General features: G+C 43.4%; 1 protein-coding gene across 3 annotated transcripts in view; it reads left to right on the top strand.

The window, feature by feature from the left end:
* PKNOX2 (PBX/knotted 1 homeobox 2) overlaps positions 1–17,873 on the top strand; it is a 1,892,972-nt gene that overhangs the window by 667,737 nt on the left and 1,207,362 nt on the right. For all 3 annotated transcript variants that reach the window (XM_069614552.1, XM_069614551.1, XM_069614553.1), the window contains exon 5: positions 882–959. The gene's annotated coding sequence lies outside the window, so the exon portion shown is untranslated. The remainder of the gene's footprint in view (positions 1–881; positions 960–17,873) is intronic.

Genomic DNA, 17,873 nt, shown 5'->3' with positions numbered 1-17,873 from the left:
CCTGGAAAGAGAAGTGTAAATTAGGAGAACGGCAGTGTTGGTACTGATACCGTGTTTGTGACTGAAATAATCTCTCCTCACTAGTTACTTAGGAGTTACTGCTGGTAATACCTTTGTGAATTTGGTCTTCTGTTGTTAATTTTTGCAACCAAAGAGCCCTAAATTAAGTCACTTCTAGAATATGTTGCCAAGCTTTAAATTAATATTCCTGTATTCAGGGCTTAAATATCTACTAGCCCACTCGCTTTGGTGAGGCGATTTTATGTAGGGTGAGTACCATTAGCATGGTAACCGATGTTGCTGGAGTATGTGGATGTCTTACATTTTTATTTGACAGTTACTGCAAACAACGTTGGTTTGCAGTAAATGGTAAATAAAAGTTTCACTGTGCATGGCTTGGATGGCTGCATTGCACCAAATATGAAGTGCGCTGATAGCGAAATGCCCAATTTTACTTAAAGCACTGGTAAATATGTTGTCTCTAGGCACCATGGGCCAAGTGCATTTCTCTTAGATCTACTATGTAAAATAAGGAACTCGCCATGCAAGTCCAGTGAGATTTTTAAGAATTTGCAAGGCCTGATATTTGTAATTGTATTTTTACCCTTATGAATGCAAGTTGATATTAGCAAATGGTTGCAAAAATCCTAAAGATAGGGCTACATTTTGGATAATACACAAGAAATGACTAACAGTTCACCAGATGGATATGGCAACCAGAAGATCAGGAATAGGGTCACTCGGAACAGGCCTAATGTTTTAGTTTGTGGTTTTCTTATGAAACAAATATGTTGTCATTTCTGTTTTGTGTTATATGTTATTCTTAAGGTACTTAGCCCACAGACATGAAAGATCTCTTATGTTCGATTTTTTTCTTACAGAGCCACATCGCCAATGTCCTTGCTTCTTCCCGAGGACATCAGATACCTTTTCTGGGGTTTGTGTCGCTTCACCTTCAGGTAAAGATCTCTGACAGCATTTGAAACAGGCTATGGGTATTGTTTTAAGTTAGTAATAAAAAAAAAAATCTTAGCTACGTTCCATAATGCAAAAGCTAATTGTTTTGTTCTCTTTGAAGGCTTTTCTACAATGAGGTAATGCCCTTGCCCTGTACCATGTAAAATATTAAAAATGTGATATTTGGAAGAATAAAGTTCAGCTTATATTGGATTGAGAGATAACAACTTGAAATGCAGTGCATCCAAATAATGTATGGTTAACCAACTGTTAGGTTATGAATACAATGCTGTGTACATTTCTACTTCCGTTTGGTCCACAACACAAAGGCCCTCATTACAAGGGGGCTGCAAAGGGATACCGGGCACCGGCAATGACACCGGTGCCGGTAATCCCTTTGCTCCCCATTCCGAGGTCCCTTTGCAGGTCCTTCCCTTAACGCCTGGTTTTGGCAGGCGTTAAGGACGGGACCCGCAAAGGGATACCGGGGTCAATACCGGTACCGCAATTTGCGGTACCGTTATTGCCGCCTGCCCCCTTCCCATTGAGCCCTTTGGGGGCTCAAATGAGAATGGGGAATGGCTCTGGTGAATGGGGAATCATCGGTCTCGCCGACCTCGGACTGGACCGGTAATTACTCCCTTCACCAGACCGGAGTCGGACCGATTTTGGAGGAAGCCATGGGTAATAGCGCCATGGCTACCTCCAAACTCGGAATGAGCGCCATAGTTGTTAGGAGTAAGTAGGAAAGGGTGCAGTTCATTTTAAATAAAGAACAAGGTTAATAGAGGAAATGCTTGTTGAAGTAGCTAAGAAATGCGAAGTTAAGTAGATCTCCCTCATTCGCTCTACACTCCAGGCAATGTGATCTCTGCCATGTACTGCATTGCATGACGGCATCAATGACCACATAACAAATTGCCCTGAGTAGTTAGAGGACCAGACGTTTCTGTTTTTCACCTCTAAATGCAGTTATTGGGCTGACAGTTTCAATACCATCAGAGAGCAGAACATATATGTGTTAATGAAAAAAAAGAATAGATCTATAATTGTCTTATACTGATATGCAGTCATGTAAGGAATTGTGCACAGAGTGAGTTGGCTGTCATGTATGTGCTTCTTTTTATCGATTTTTATTGCATACTTTACTGCTTTACATTTTTAAAGATGTAATATTGTGATTGACCTGCTAAATACGTGGGGCCACATTACAAGTTTGGTGGTGCAGGAAAAAAGTGGTGGCAATTGCGTTAACGCCACTTTTCCCTCACAGACATATTACACATTTTGGTGGATTTACCACCAGCAGAATTACTGTGTGAAAAATCTGCCGATTTTGTGGAGGAAAAGTGGTGCATTCACCTCCAGCTTATTGCTGAAGGTAAATCCTCCTATTCACCTCCAAAAATGTACCACCGGAATACCACCAAACTCATAATGAGGCCCATGATGTTTTGAGAAAAGTATATTAATTAAGCATTGACCGACGTAAGTATAGGCTATGGTATATATATAGCTCATACAGATGGCTTCCAGATGCCCAAGGCTATGGAAAGTAGAATGCAATTCGGCCAGAGTGGTCTTTCTCAAGTGACAATATGGAGTGCACAAATCATCAAAGTGAAACCTATGAAGGCACCACCCCACAGTCACTCATTGATTGAATAGTTTTTGTGTCAGTCTTTCTTCACTATCTAAAGTATGGCAGACTAGTGCTCCAAAATTTCTTTTTCATGAAACAGCAGTGCCGCCATCTTGGAATAGCTCAGGGGAAAAAATCAGACACCTTGCTATATTTTGGTGCATCGTTTAACCATTTCTGATAGAATACATACATGTGTGTTGTTAAAAGGTCATTATTTTAAAATCTGAAGCCCCTTTTGACCGATGTCTCTGACTGCTGTCTTTATGTAGAGTGTGGCTTTTGTTACCTTTTTGGATTTCATCTTGTACATTTCACAGTGTCGGGAGCAAGACTTTCGAGCCTGAGACTGTTCAACTGGTTATAACCACGCCCATGTTGCGGGCAACCCAGCCTGGATGTCTTCACCATTGTTTTGAAGGCATTTCTTGGTTGCATTACCAGATATTCAGCAGTTATGGTTCCCAAAGCCGTCGTAACCTAGCCACTACTGCCATGCACTGCTCATATTGCCACACTTTGTGCTTACTGCAATGAAAAAAAGCCACTTGAAAAGAATCTTTGCAGTTTGTTTAGGATTTGTTATGTGAAGGCCTCAATTCAAAACAAAAACTAAATGTAAACAGTTTGGTTTACTACTGGTTTACTTGGCGATGTTTGATCCTTGCGGAATGTAGGAACTGCAAGTGCTTTTCACGTGTGTTGTGCCATGACCAATGTGTGGCAGTGGCTGAGGTATAGTTGCGTTAGAACATTAACTGGCACATTTCTGTGTTTCAACTGAAGCTTCTAAGATCATATTACAGAACATTAACCATAACTGTACGATTGATTTGTCTCCATTTTGTCTCCTTTTTTCATTGATTTTTTCCACCTACTCCTGGGACTGTTTAATGCCCTAAACACATTCCTCTGAGTGGCTCCCTTGCAACTTGTTTTTAAACCCAGTTTTTGTGTTGTGCTTTTTTGTCCCGACTCTGTCTCCGTTATTTTGGCTGTATTTCTCCTTTTCTTCCCTGAACATGTGACTGCTTCCTCCCTTTTTATGTGGCTCCTTTCCCTCAATGCTTTTATGGCCCTCATTACGAGTTTGGATATAGCCATGGTGCTATTAGCACCATGGCTGCCTCCAAACCGGGCTACATTACTGGGTTCCTGCAATGAGGAATAACCGGGTCATTCTGACATAGGAGGACCCGGTAATTCCTCCTTGCAGGAACCATTCCCATTTGAGCCCCCATAGGGCTAAATGGGGATGAGGATGGAGGTAACAACGGGCACATTACAAGTGTCCCATTGTTACCTCCCTCTTCCCCTCGCGGGACCCGGAAAAGACTTTTGGTTTTACCAGACGTCTGATCCGAGTCCCGCAAAGGGAAATTCGTAATCGGCCCTGACGGAATGAAGGGTGCCGGTCTCGTACCGGCCCCCTTCATTCCGTCAGTGCCAGGGTCGTAATGAGGCCCAATGTGTTTTGTGTTGTGGTCGTTTGTCTCCTGTTTGCCTGTTTTTTTCTGTTGTTTTCCTTTTTTTGCCCTGCTGCTGTGACTGCTTCCTGCCTCTCTTGCCTCCCTGTGTGGCTTCAGAAGCATAGGGAGGATTGTCTAACAAGTGGGGCCTAAAGCTAATGTAGTTGGTCCCATTCCAGTGACATTAACATCTGTAAATGCCCACACATTGCTGCCGAGTGGGCATTTGCAAATTTAAGGGGAATCATGCCCACTCTGACCTTACCCTTTCTATGCCTCCAAATATTCGCCTTTCTGCCTGTAAAACTCCATGCTCTTGTTGTGCTCGTTTGTCACTATTTTGTCTCCATTTTTGAAGCTTTGTTCCTCCCCCCTGCCCTTCTCCTGTGAGTGTTTCCTGACTCCCCTGCCTCCTGTGTGGCCCCTCCCCCTCCCTACCTTTAAAAGCCTCCACAATAGGGTGTACCTTGCTCAGACATCCTGAGCAAAGGGCTGACAGCGACACGGCCTCCAACCAGTACACCTGTTTGGTCCTGTTAGGGCCTGGAAAGGGCCATAGGCCAGACACCCTGTGCCACAAATGTAGAGATTCTCATCATGCCACTCCCCACCCTAAATCACACCCACACACACACACACACTCTGCACGCACCAAGCACCATTGCAACTCTAACCCATACAACCTCAACATCTCACTAACAACCACGCTACATATTCCACGCAAACAGAACACATACGCAGCAGACATTGTTGATAACTTCACCATGCACAACCTTGACACACCCCTCATAACAGAAACATGGCTTATCTACACCTTCCCCCACATTGTAGATGTCCTTGTCCTGCCCACTACAGTATCCAGCATGCCAACCGTACAGAGGTGTCTGATGGAGGCCTCACAGTCATCCACAAGACTTTATAGACATGCACGATCCAGGATCCCACACCCATTAAATCCATGGAGCTCCTGATATGTCACGTTCTGCTCCTCTACACTGCAACTGCTACTTTCCACCTGATCTACCACCCACTGCAGCGTAATAAATCCTTCCTGAATGAAAACACTGACCTCATCACTGGATCAACTGTCAACCATTCTATCAACATCTTCCTAAAAACCTCAATCTGCCGGGAATGCAAGAAACCAAGAGCAGCAAAAAAGCTCTCCTTGATCTCTTCGACACCCTCCAAATCACACAATTCCTCACTGATCCCAACCACATCAAAGGCAGAACTCGCAATCTGGTATTCACCTATTCATCAGACATCAAGTGCATCCCACCTATACCACTCGACTGGACTGACAAGGCAGCCATACCTATAGAGCTCCAAGACTCAAAGCCCTCTGATTGAGCGTAACTGAAACCAACAAAGACAACTCACCTGTCATTCAAAACCTTCCCCTTGAACACCTTAGAAAGAAACCTCACTAACCTGGGTTCCACACTTTCTCGTTCATCGGACGGCAACATCCTTCTCAACCAGCTCAACTGTACTGTGACTTTGCTGACCATGAAACATTGAATGAATGAACCAACAAAAACATGCCATCTGCAACCTGTAACGCACAAGTACTCACTGACAGTGAATGTTCCATTCACAAACAAGAAAACATCTGGAGAAGAAACAACTAAGAAATTATCTCACCACGTTGAAAAGCCTCTGCTAAGCCTGCAGGTGACTTATCACCTCAGTCCAAGAATGTTACTACACAGCATCCATAGCAGAAGCCTCCAACAAGAGCAGAACACTCTTCATGGCCATGAAAGCTGCAACAACCCCATACCAGCCCCCGCTGTACCTAATTCAGAGAGAGATGGAGTGCAATCAACAGGATCTTCACAGACAAAATCAACAAGATCATTGCAACATTGAGGACATCCTACCCACTAGAGATACCACTGATATACCACAACACCATATAACAAGTCGGTCCGAATTCAAGGCCCTAACACTGGAAAAACTAGCAAACATTCTTGCATCAGTCAAGGCCACCTGCTAAAGGACAATGTCATCCCAGGCTCCATCCTGAAGAATGCCACAGGAAAGGCTCTCACTACTTTCCTGCACATCTATCAATGCCTCACTCATGTAAAGCATTTTCATAGACACATTGAAAAATGGCCAGCTCCTTCCCCTTGTAAAGAAACCCACACTCAGCTTGGATGACATTGAAGAGGAGTAGATCCTCCCTCTCTTTGGTGATAGACAGGTGGGAATGTCATTAAGGGCATGCACCCTGCCTGACTGTATAATTTTATAAAAGTCAGAAGCATTGTTCATTGAGGCTGCTACGCTGCCCTTATTATATGCAGGTATATTAGAGAATAGGTAACAAGGCACACATTTATTTAGGACAACAAATAAAACATAAAGGAATGCTTACATTGAGCACAATATAATTAACACATAATATACATTTCTGATATAGAATATAGGTCAGCAAAAGGCAGCCATTTGTCTCAAAATAAATGTCACATAATGCATTACAGTAGGCTATAGGCCTTAACTCTCATGGAAAATCAAAAGTGCTGGAAGCACACAAATATAGTGCCATGTGCAACTCAGAAAGGGAGCATTTGGGCAGAACCCAATATGCAGTGATTCAGTAGTTTAAATGGTACAAATATACCATTTTTAACTGTGGTGTTCAAAGGTATTTTATACATAAAATGTGGCAGTTGGCTGAAGCAGATAAGCTAGGCAAGGTAACAAATAGAAAATCAGTCAGCTAATCTATGACCTTGATAGAGTGTGCTAGAAGTCATGAACAAATGTGTCACACTCAGAACATCTATATTCCAGCTTTGAAGTTGTGAAAACATGTTTTGTGATTTAGAAAATGTGGAAATGCTAATTAGCATAATATGAGGTCATTGAATTATTGTGCATTGCTTTATTTTCTATAAAAGTGTGTTCAAACTGGACAAGCTCTGAGTACTTGCTGTGCTAACTGACATATGTGGCATGGGTAACAGTTCCCAGTCGGCTGAAGAAAAATACAACTTTTTGCTGACTGCACAATTCTGTCTCTGAAAGGGTTTTCATTGAGTTATTTTGAGAATACACATCCTCAACAATCTAGCAAATTGTTGTGACATAACCCATCCATCCTTCAGTGGCAAGATCAAGAAGACCATCAAACTCCAACTACAAAAAAATATCATCCAACACAACCTACTTCAAGAATTACAGTCCGCTTCTGTCCAAGATGCACCATGGAGACCACCATCATCCAGATCATTGATTAAGCACTCCTCATCATGGAAACAGGTGGCCCATGCCTCCTGGTTTCTTCCATATTTGACACTGTCAACCACAAAGTGCTACTCAACATTCCGCCCACCTGCATGGGATTTGATGCCATAGCCCATGAATGGTGTGACATTTACCTCACCAACAAACACAAGCTTGGGCAGATATGCACCTGCAGTTCCCAACAATGCCCAAAAGGCTCCATCTTCTCCCATATCATGTTCAACCTCTACATGGAGCCATTGGGTCCATCTTGTCGAAATTGAACATCCACGTCCACCAGTATGCTGATGACACACAGCTATACCTGAAGGCCAAATGCCTCCACAGCATTCACCAAATGAAACACTGCCTCTCCACCATTCAAACCTGGATTTTAAGTGCCTACTTGTTACTCATCCTACTAAAACAAGCTTCATCATCCTCAGGGCACCACCTGACACAGATGGATCTCAATGGTTTCTCACACCAACGTGCCCCTAGTGAAAGGTCTGTCAGTTTCACAATTGATGATGGCCTCTTGTTCAAAGTCCACATTGCCAAGAAGTCAGAAACAGCACGGTAATAGTGTTCACTCCTGCACCAAATCAAACACTTCATCCCCCACCTCAGACTTCAGATCTGTTGTCCAGGACTTGGTGCTCTCCCACCTGGATGGTGACAACATTTTGCCCCTCTGGAAGCTGTCCAGCGCTCAACAGCATACTTCATCACACGACTGAAGACATTTGACATTTCCTCCTCTCAAGACACTACTGTGGTTACTCCTCCAAGCTTGGATCACCTCCAAGACAGCCTTTATCAACTACAAAGCTCTAATGTCCAATACATTGTGATACTTAGCTGAAAAAAACACCATCTCAGGGGGTCAACACAACACCAGGAGCCAAAATATTGCTAGAATATAATCCAAGAAGTATACGAAGTTGAAGAGCAGAAATGGGCAAGATTTGTTGCCCAGGGAACTCTGTGTCTTGGACATGGACTACTGCAATGCCACCGCTTCTCCAAAAGCCCAATGTGCCAATGGGGCATGACTAGGTCAACTTATTCTTCCAACAGACCAAGTGAAGACTGCGAGAAGGGCCAGGCACCAGTATCTTGTGCCAGTTTGGTGCACATTTCTTTACGTTCTTTTTTAGTTGTAGGTCAGAGCACAACATTCATATGAGAGCTTTCATGGGGAATGCAATCCATGGTACCCCCTATAACCTTGTACTCACTCGACTTGCACAAAACATTTCAAAGTGATTTAGGGCGGGTGATATTTTATTTTAAACGTTTCATGCAGTTTTTGTAAAAGTTCTAAAAATCTCCCTGCCTATGGAGAGTCCAACTGAGCCATAACTACAGAGTCACTCTTTCCGACACTCTAACATGCATGTATAAGAAGAATTGTCTCCCTTTTTTGGCCATCCTTTTAACCAGTTAGTTTCATGTGTACTCTGTCAAAAAGTTATAAAATGATTAACCTACTGAAGAAGTTAAAACACACTTTAAACAACTCAGACACACCAATTTGGAAAATATTTTAGTAAAATAACACTCCTCAAACCGGATACCATTATGGCTGTCATGTTCGGAGGAAAAATACCATGCAGTAAAAGTTATTTAGTTTTGAATGTGCTCAACTAGAATATACATCTATACAAATTCATGGGTGCTGAAAACTTTATGTATACATGACAGCTTTTCTGGATAGCTCTCTGTCTAGCCACCTTCTGCAAGACTGAAGAACCTTCATTTCTTCAAAGTAGTTGATGGGTACTAGCACATGTCCTCTGTGTTTTGGATCATTGTTGATTTGTGTAAAGTATCTTTGATTATCCATTTGCACTGATGTTGACGTCACACTACCCTCATTGTCGCTTGCGTAATGTAGCACTTGCATGCTGTGTGAGCATGTGTTGAGGGGAGACAATCACAAGTGAAACTTAATTGGTTAATTAAAAATTGTGGGCCTCATTATGAGTTTGGTGGTAATGGGGGGGGGGTAAATCTGTTGAATTACTGCCTAACTCGATTACTAATACCATCCCTTGGTTCTGTGGGTTTACCACTGGATTACAAGTGGTGGCTATACCCCAATTCTGGAGTCCACAGGAATCCATGGAGATTTTTCACAGATTTACCCCTGGAGGAATTACTGCATGGTAAATCTGACGAATTGTGGATGTTAAGTAGCAGATTTACCCCCAGCTTGGGGTAGCAATTGCAGGGGATGGTGCTGTGTTATATGTTCAGCAATGGAGTATGCATGTGTGAAAGAAACGTTCTTTACAGGCTAATATTTCAGTAAAAGGGGTTAGTTATGAAAGGATATGTAGAAGATAGAGGACACCAAAATGGCTGTAACCATGCTTTAGCACATTCCATATTGCAGCGTGGGGCCTTCATAAAAAAGAAAATCATAATAATTCACCCATTTGTAACTACTAACCTTCAGTCTTGTAAACTGGATTAGAAGTCAGTTTCCCTGACGAAGTGTTAGTAGTGTGAAACACATGTCAACTCCTGGCCTCAGGCATATAATGATATGACTTTTGGAATGAGGTCAAATTGAGCACTGGGCATTCACTGTGGATGAAACAATAAACCATTTAACGCCTAAAGTACATTCTGATTTAATCCTACTTAATTCACCACACAATTTAATTAATCTCCGGGAACGTGCCGGACATCTATATACCATATTTGTGTACAATGTGCTGTGCATTGTTCGAATTCTGGGCACAGCACTTAGAATTGTTTAATTTTCATTAGGCATTATTTATTCTCCATTAGTCATCAAGCAAATGCATCATTTTGCTAGGAAGGAGCGGTGCTTCAGTCGTACTTACCCTGAAAGCCCAATCACGGCACCATTGAAAACCATTCATTATGTTCTCTTGCAACACCCTGAGCTTATTGTAAGCAGAATGATTGCAGTAAATCACCACTCACCAGGGTCCTCGCTACAGAAATCTGAAATGACACTTGAACAATTCAACGTGTGCAGCCGAGGTGGTGGGTCCTGAATATAAATGCAATTATAAAAAAAATCAAAAACTCTTTTCATACCAACAATGACATTCAGAGATGGACAATTTGTGTTGTACTAAACAATAAGGCGGCAAATCGTATGTAGACCCACGCAGCATGTGCATTGCTTGTCCTGCACGGGACTATCACCGAACCTAAGCTTGAGGTCAATTGCCATATTTGACACTTTAAATCATATCGATCTTTTCTTCCCCGAATATGATAAAATACGCTTAGAAATGGTATCTCACAGTGAGAAAAAAGAAAATGTTATGGGGGGTGGGGGGGTATTTGTTAGAGCACAGAATATCCCTAGCTCCAAACACAGGGCACATTGCACAGACCAGTATAGGCTGCTACCCTGGGGGCTCTCAAAGGGGCAGGGGCGAGTTGGGTTGTTAGAGAGAAAGGGAAACTGCAAGGTAGCTTTGCCACTGTGTTGACACGTGCAGTTCGGTAGTACCCGGGCACTGTGTGTGGGTCTGTTTCTAGGTGCCTGTGTTAAGAGCATAGAGCAGTGGTGGGCAAGCTGTGGCCCCCCCAGATGCTCCAACCTACATATCCCACAATCCCCCACCATTGAAAATAATGTCTCAGACTGATGGGGGCTGCAGGCCAAAAACATCCAGAGGACTGCATGTGCCCCATCACGGGCATAAAGGCATGTGTGTCTAGATGGGCGTCTCATGCGCCGATGATGACGGAGTGCAGTAACCGGGGTACTGGTATGTAAGTTGCTTGTCGAGGTGTTGAGTCCTGATGCATAATGTCCGTAGGGTAGGATTATACATTTCTGTGTCTGATTGGCATAGTTGGTCTGTGTATGCTTTGTATGGGTGTGACAGAGAGTGTTATTGTTGAGGCAAGCAATGCATGCAATGGGCAAACAATTCATGATGGATGTTAGAGAGGAAATACAGTGGGGCAATGATTAATCCAGGTGTATCAACAAGGATTGGTTGGTGGGGTTAAGGAACCAATAATTATATTATTACTGTTGGTGCAGCACCACATGCCATTGCCACACAGAGCTGTGACATTGTTGGGACAGTAGTAGATAGGTCACCACTCAGGAGGCTTTAACAAATGTATCTTCCACATTTGCGACTTCGATTAAGTCCCTGCACTGGGTTTGCATTTAGCTCCCTGATTTTGAAGACCTCTGATCCCCAAATAAGCATAAAGCTGTGTTTGGGCCACTCTACTGATGAATTGGAATTTCAATGAATAGGAAATGTGGGGCCGATGCACAGGTCGATCTTCGGTAGAACATATACCTGTCATAGTAAAAGTGTGTAGGGGCCTAAAAACCAGCAGGGGACAGGGCTACATGAAAGATACAGGACTGCCATATTTTCATGGCTACCTGCCCTGGGGAAAGCCATGAACATGTTGTTTATAGATCATAGATACGGTGCTGATGGTGCAAGTACTGGGGTAAGATTCACATATTGCATACACTCTGGTGGTGCTGTGCCATGTGTACCTTAGCTCCAATGGCTTATTGTACTTTCACATTTCAGGTGGAAGGGTTTTTTCTCTAGCCTTTGTAAACCCACAATAACTTTGCTGACATTTGCTATACATGCCCCAATTTTCCATCCACAAGACACTAAAGATCTGTAGAAGTGTGAAACTGATACGCAGTTGTCTGATGCCTTCAGAGCTGTCTTGAGTTAAAGTAGCCCTGTGTAAAATAGCACTGACCTGTAATACAAAGACAATTTTCTGGAGCTAAAGGCTTTTATTTGAGCTAATTCGCACACCCACAGTACTTCGCTGGTGTGGCTTTAAACAGGGGGTGAATTATCAATGATGAAAACTGGATGGGGCTGTGGCATGTATGACCTAGCTCCAATGGCTATTGTACTTTCAAATTTCAGCTGGATGGTTATTCCAAGCATTTTCCAACCCACCATAGTTTTGTTGGTGTTTACTAGGCATGCCCGAATGCTCCACCCATGAGTCTTTCAGATTAAACTGCACTGGTGATCCCTAATAATGGTGAGCCTGAGATACAGTTGCCTGAAGCATTGATATCTCTCTGTCTTGGGTTCAAGAAAGTATGTAGAAAGAAAACACTGCACTGTGAGACAAAGGTCATTTTCTGACACTGAAGGCTTCATTCGGGTTAGTTTACATACCCACAATGTTTTGCACATGTGCCTTTGAACAGGCGGTGAACTTGCTGCCGAGTGGCACTCTGACCTTTGTGACTTTGTTCCATTTGCTTATGTTACTTTTACATTTTAGGTGGAATGCTTTTTTAATCATTTTTAAAACCACCATTAATGTGCTGGTGTTTGCTACACATGCCCCAATGACCCAACCACAAGACTGTGAAACTAAACTGCACCAATGATCCCTAATCAGGGTGAAGCCGGCATGCAGCTGTGTAACCCCTTGGGAAGTGCCTTGTGCTGAGGAAGGCATGGATACAATGGCACTGCCTTATAAGACAAAGAGACTTTTCTGGCGTTAAAGGCTTGCATATGGGCTGATTTGAATGCGCACAATTATTTACTCGTGTGGCTCTAAACCTGGGGTGAACCTCCAGTGATGGATACTGTGTGGGACTCTGACATGTGACTTAGCTCCGATGGTTTATTGCACTTTCGCATTTTAGCTGGAAGGGTTTTCAAGCCTTTTTAATCCCACCACAACTTTGCTGCTGCTTGCGACACACGCCCCTATGATCCCTTCACAAGACTGTCAGACCACACTGCATTGATGATCCTAAAAAGGGTGAAACTGATACATAGGGCCTCATTACACGGATGGTGGTAAGGGTTTACTGGTACCGGTATTTTACCAGTACCGGTAAATCCTTACCGCCTTACCACGAGGTCCCCTTGCGGGTTAGGGAATTTAACGCCTGCTTTTTGCAGGCGTTAAAAAACCAACCCGCAAAGCGACCAGGGAGCTAATTACGGTACCGCAATTTGCGGTACCGTAATTAGTGCCTTCCCCATTCCCATAGAGCCCTATGGGGCAAAAATGGGAATGGGGAAGGGCAATGGTGGAAGGGGGAATTATCGCCCCGCCAACCTTGGAATAGGGCGGTAATTCCCCTTTCCACCAAGGCGGTGCCGGTATTTTACCGGCATGAACCATGGCGCTAATAGCGCCATGGTTCACTGCCATCCGTGTAATGAGGCCCATAGTCATCTGCAGCCTTGAGAACTGTGTGTCTTGGGTTGAGGAAGCTGTGCGTGAGAACTGTCTGTCTTTGGTTCAGGAAGCTGTGCGTTAAATAGTCCTAATCATCTGCAGCCTTGAGAACTGTCTGTCTTGGGTTGAGGAAGCTGTACTTGAGAACTGTCTGTCTTGGCTTGAGGAAGCTGTGAGTTAAATAGTCCTAGTCATCTGCAGCCTTGAGAACTGTGTGTCTTGCGTTGAGGAAGCTGTACGTGATAACTGTCTGTCTTTGGTTCAGGAAGCTGTGAGTTAAATAGTCCTAGTCATCTGCAGCCTTGAGAACTGTGTGTCTTGGGTTGAGGAAGCTGTACATGAGAACTGTCTGTCTTTGGTTCAGGAAGCTGTGCGTTAAATAGTCCTAATCATCTGCAGCCTTGAGAACTGTCTGTCTTGGGTTGAGGAAGCTGTACGTGAGAACTGTCTGTCTTTGGTTCAGGAAGCTGTGTGTTAAATAGTCCTAATCATCTGGAGCCTTGAGAACTGTCTGTCTTGGCTTGAGGAAGCTGTGCGTTAAATAGTCCTAGTCATCTGCAGCCTTGAGAACTGTGTGTCTTGGGTTGAGGAAGCTGTGCGTGAGAACTGTCTGTCTTTGGTTCAGGAAGCTGTGTGTTAAATAGTCCTAATCATCTGGAGCCTTGAGAACTGTCTTTCTTGGGTTGAGGAAGCTGTACTTGAGAACTGTCTGTCTTGGCTTGAGGAAGCTATGCGTTAAATAGCCCTAGCCATCTGCAGCCTTGAGAACTGTCTGTCTTGGGTTGAGGAAGCTGTACGTGAGAACTGTCTGTATTGGGTTGAGGAAGCTGTGCGTTAAACAGTCCTAGTCATCTTCAGCCTTGAGAACTGTCTGTCTTGGGTTGAGGAAGCTGTACGTGAGAACTGTCTGTCTCTGGTTCAGGAAGCTGTGTGTTAAATAGTCCTAATCATCTGCAGCCTTGAGAACTGTCTGTCTTGGGTTGAGGAAGCTGTACTTGAGAACTGTCTGTATTGGGTTGAGGAAGCTGTGCGTTAAATAGTCCTAGTCATCTTCAGCCTTGAGAACTGTCTGTCTTGGGTTGAGGAAGCTGTGCATCTTGGGTTGAGGAAGCTGTGCGTTAAATAGTACTGCCTGTAAAAAAATAAAAGAATTCTGGAGCCAGAGGTTTGCATTTGAGCTAGTTTGCATGACTGCAATGCTTTGTACATGTGGTTCTGAACTGGGGATGCCCCTACACTGTTAGTTACTGGGTGTCACTGTGGCATGCGTGCATTGTCTCCAATGGCTTATTCTACTTATACATGAAGTATTTGGTACACATTTGGGGCCTCTGAAAAGGGTTACATTTTACACACATATAACATATGTGTTTGTTTTGCATACATAAGTACATACAATACATATTTTCAATGGGAAATAGAAGCACATGTCAGGGGTTATGAAATAACTATTGAAATGATGGCTTAAACAGGCATGGGCAGGCACAGCAGACTGCGATTCCTGGCAGGCGCACCGCACCACCCTGTCTCCCGGAATTAAAATATAATGCAGCGAGAGATACCTAGTGTGAGAGCAGCATCGTTGGAAACATTGGCTGCGGTCGCGCAGCATGATAGCTACATCATTATTAGGACCTTGGCAAGGGTGGCAACTAGACCACATCTCCACCAGAGTGTAAACTATGGGAAAGGTATGTGGACGTTTCCCAAGTGATGCGAGTGCTGTGACCCACAGATGACATGGGATAGCCACCGATCAGATGTATCAGTGATGTACATCTCACCTGAAAGGGAATGCTGTGATGTTCTCCATTCTTAGCTATCCCAACTGTAGTGCAGGATCTCTGGTGGCATCACCAACGTGCCTGGGCATGGGCAAGGCTGGGGGCCCACTGGGGCTTCCTTCGAGCTCTCATTGTTGAGGTCTGCAGTGATATTGCAATGTTGGCACCGTTTCTTGAAGATCGGTCCACCACGGCACCATTGACATGATTCTATTAAAGATCGGTGGACAGACGTGCTAGAGAAAAGTAATTTTTTTTTATATTTCAGTTGAGGTCTTTTTTCGGGTTTCTGGTGTTAAAGCTCTAAGTCCTAATGGTGTGTGTATGTTCGCCCTAATTTCCCATAAGAACCCATTGAGGTGCCACCCGCTTCCACAGTTAAGTTAAAGGTGCAAAAGTAAAAAAAAAAAGAAAAAAGATTACATTTGAAGGGAAAGAAAATGTTAGAAAACACATTTTAAAAACAAAGTGAGTTAAAATATTAAAACAAAGCAACCGCTAAACGTAATCTGTAATACGATGGTTGCCCGGGCATAACACGATGAGTCTGTTACATTAAAATAAATGAATACAGGGGCAAAGGGGCACGTAGCTTGAGGGAGAACACCAGCCAGGGGCAGAAGTGTTAAAGGAGGACAACCAGGTCTTGCCTTCCTATTCTGTTGTTAGCAAAAAATGTGTGGCCAGAGAAACATGACCAGGAGAGTGTGATGCACTCAGGAATGACAAAATGGCCGCAGAACGATACGTACTTGAAATGATAAATGTAACAAATGAAATGCAACTTGAAAAAGTCTAAACTTAAACCTTCAAACCTAAAGGCATTGCAATGGAAACTCTACAACAAGGTGTATTTTTGATAGTCACTGGTCTGTCACGCTTTACCTTTTCAAACAAAGACCTATAATGCGTTTTGACAGTATGGCTGGCACCTAACGTGACACTGGTGCATCCCACCCAGTGCCACAGGCCACTTCATGCATGTTAATGTTCCACCCTGTGTGCGCCATGCGTTCCTGTTGGACTCAAGTCCATGTCTGTCGTTCTATGAAAGATCTGCCCGCATGTATGTTGTGACTGGGTTATTCTGCTATTGTTGATACTTAGGAATGACGGCAAACATTGTACTGATGAGAATGTAAGTCAAATGTCAAATGTTACCAATTTTAATAGGACTCAAGCATAGCAAGGCCAAGAATAAACCGAAATGTTCATCAGAAACAGAACCGGTCCAAGACATTCCAAGAACAAGTGCATTCCCATCACTTGTAAAATTACCTTAAAGGAGGACATTTTTAAGAATGATTCTTTGTGCCATATGGAAGGTATGCAACGTTTGTGTCAAACAATGCACTTTCCCTCCTGAAGCGAGACATAACAGGGATAATCTCCAATTAAATTAAAAGAGGCACGCCGGATGAAATAATTAAGAAATTAGCTCATTTTGGATAGATTATATTAATGCTGCTTTGAACCCCAAATGTGCCCTACAGGAAACAGGACCCTGTCAACCATCTAACTAAACTGCCAACATTTCTCAGGAGGCGGTCACTTGCCTGCAGGAAGCAGTCATTAGTCTGCAGTAAGCTGTCACTACATGGCTTGAAGCCGTCACAAGTCTGTGGGAATCAGTCATTGATCTGTAGGAAGCAGTCACTAGACTGCTGGTTGTTTACAGTAGTTTATGGGATAACATTCCAAGTCCAGTCTGCAAAAAGTGTACACTAAGTTTATAGATCAGACTCATATTTTTGCAAAGCAATCATTAGTCTGTCAGCAGTGGACACCAGACTGCATGTAATGTGATGTAACATAGTTGAAGCATACGTGCCTGAGTTGTTAATAAGATTCAGTAGCAGTGTTATGTATAAGGTGAGGAGAACAGGTGAGAGGCTCGATTACTAGGATACACGGCCTGTCAGAGCGCGAGGATGCGCGTCCTAAAAGGCACCACGAGGGTTGTCTCTGTATTCTCCATCAGGCAGGAGGCAAACCAGCATAGGGTGATTCCATTTTTCCAATGTCCTCCAGTCATTTTATTACGGTCTCATGACTGATGGTGTAGCAGGCTGCGAGATGCTCAGTATTGTGAGTGTTCTGGGTGAATTATTGTCTATGTTGCTCTTTAGGATGTCACTTTTCAAGCCTAGTGCAGATTGTGATTTTCCTTTTGCCCTGCATCCATGTTGTGACTCAAGTGAGGAGGACTCGATGAAGCTTTTTAATGGCGCTTTCATGTTGACTTGAAACGTGGAGAGTGCATAATCTTATCTTGTAGTGCAGTGCATAATGTCCACCATGCACACTGAATACAACCTCAACTCCTCTCTCTAAATAAAGAAAGCAGTCACGTGCAATGGTATGTTTATGTTTAGTAGTAGTTTAACCTTCATTAAATGTCACATACCTCTGCATGTCAAAAATATAATTTCATGTAGATAGTTCCAGTCATTATTTCACACTATGTAGTGGAGAGGCAATGTGTGGCATGCAGAGGCATGGGACATTTACTGAAGGTTACATCTAAACCATAGCATGTTCTATTAAGTGTACGTTCCTTCATTCACATGCAAT

The sequence above is a fragment of the Ambystoma mexicanum genome, chromosome 9 (assembly GCF_040938575.1).
Source record: "Ambystoma mexicanum isolate Mex_15411 chromosome 9, UKY_AmexF1_1, whole genome shotgun sequence".
Taxonomy (NCBI): domain Eukaryota; kingdom Metazoa; phylum Chordata; class Amphibia; order Caudata; family Ambystomatidae; genus Ambystoma; species Ambystoma mexicanum.
This window is presented reverse-complemented; position numbering and strand designations above follow the sequence as displayed.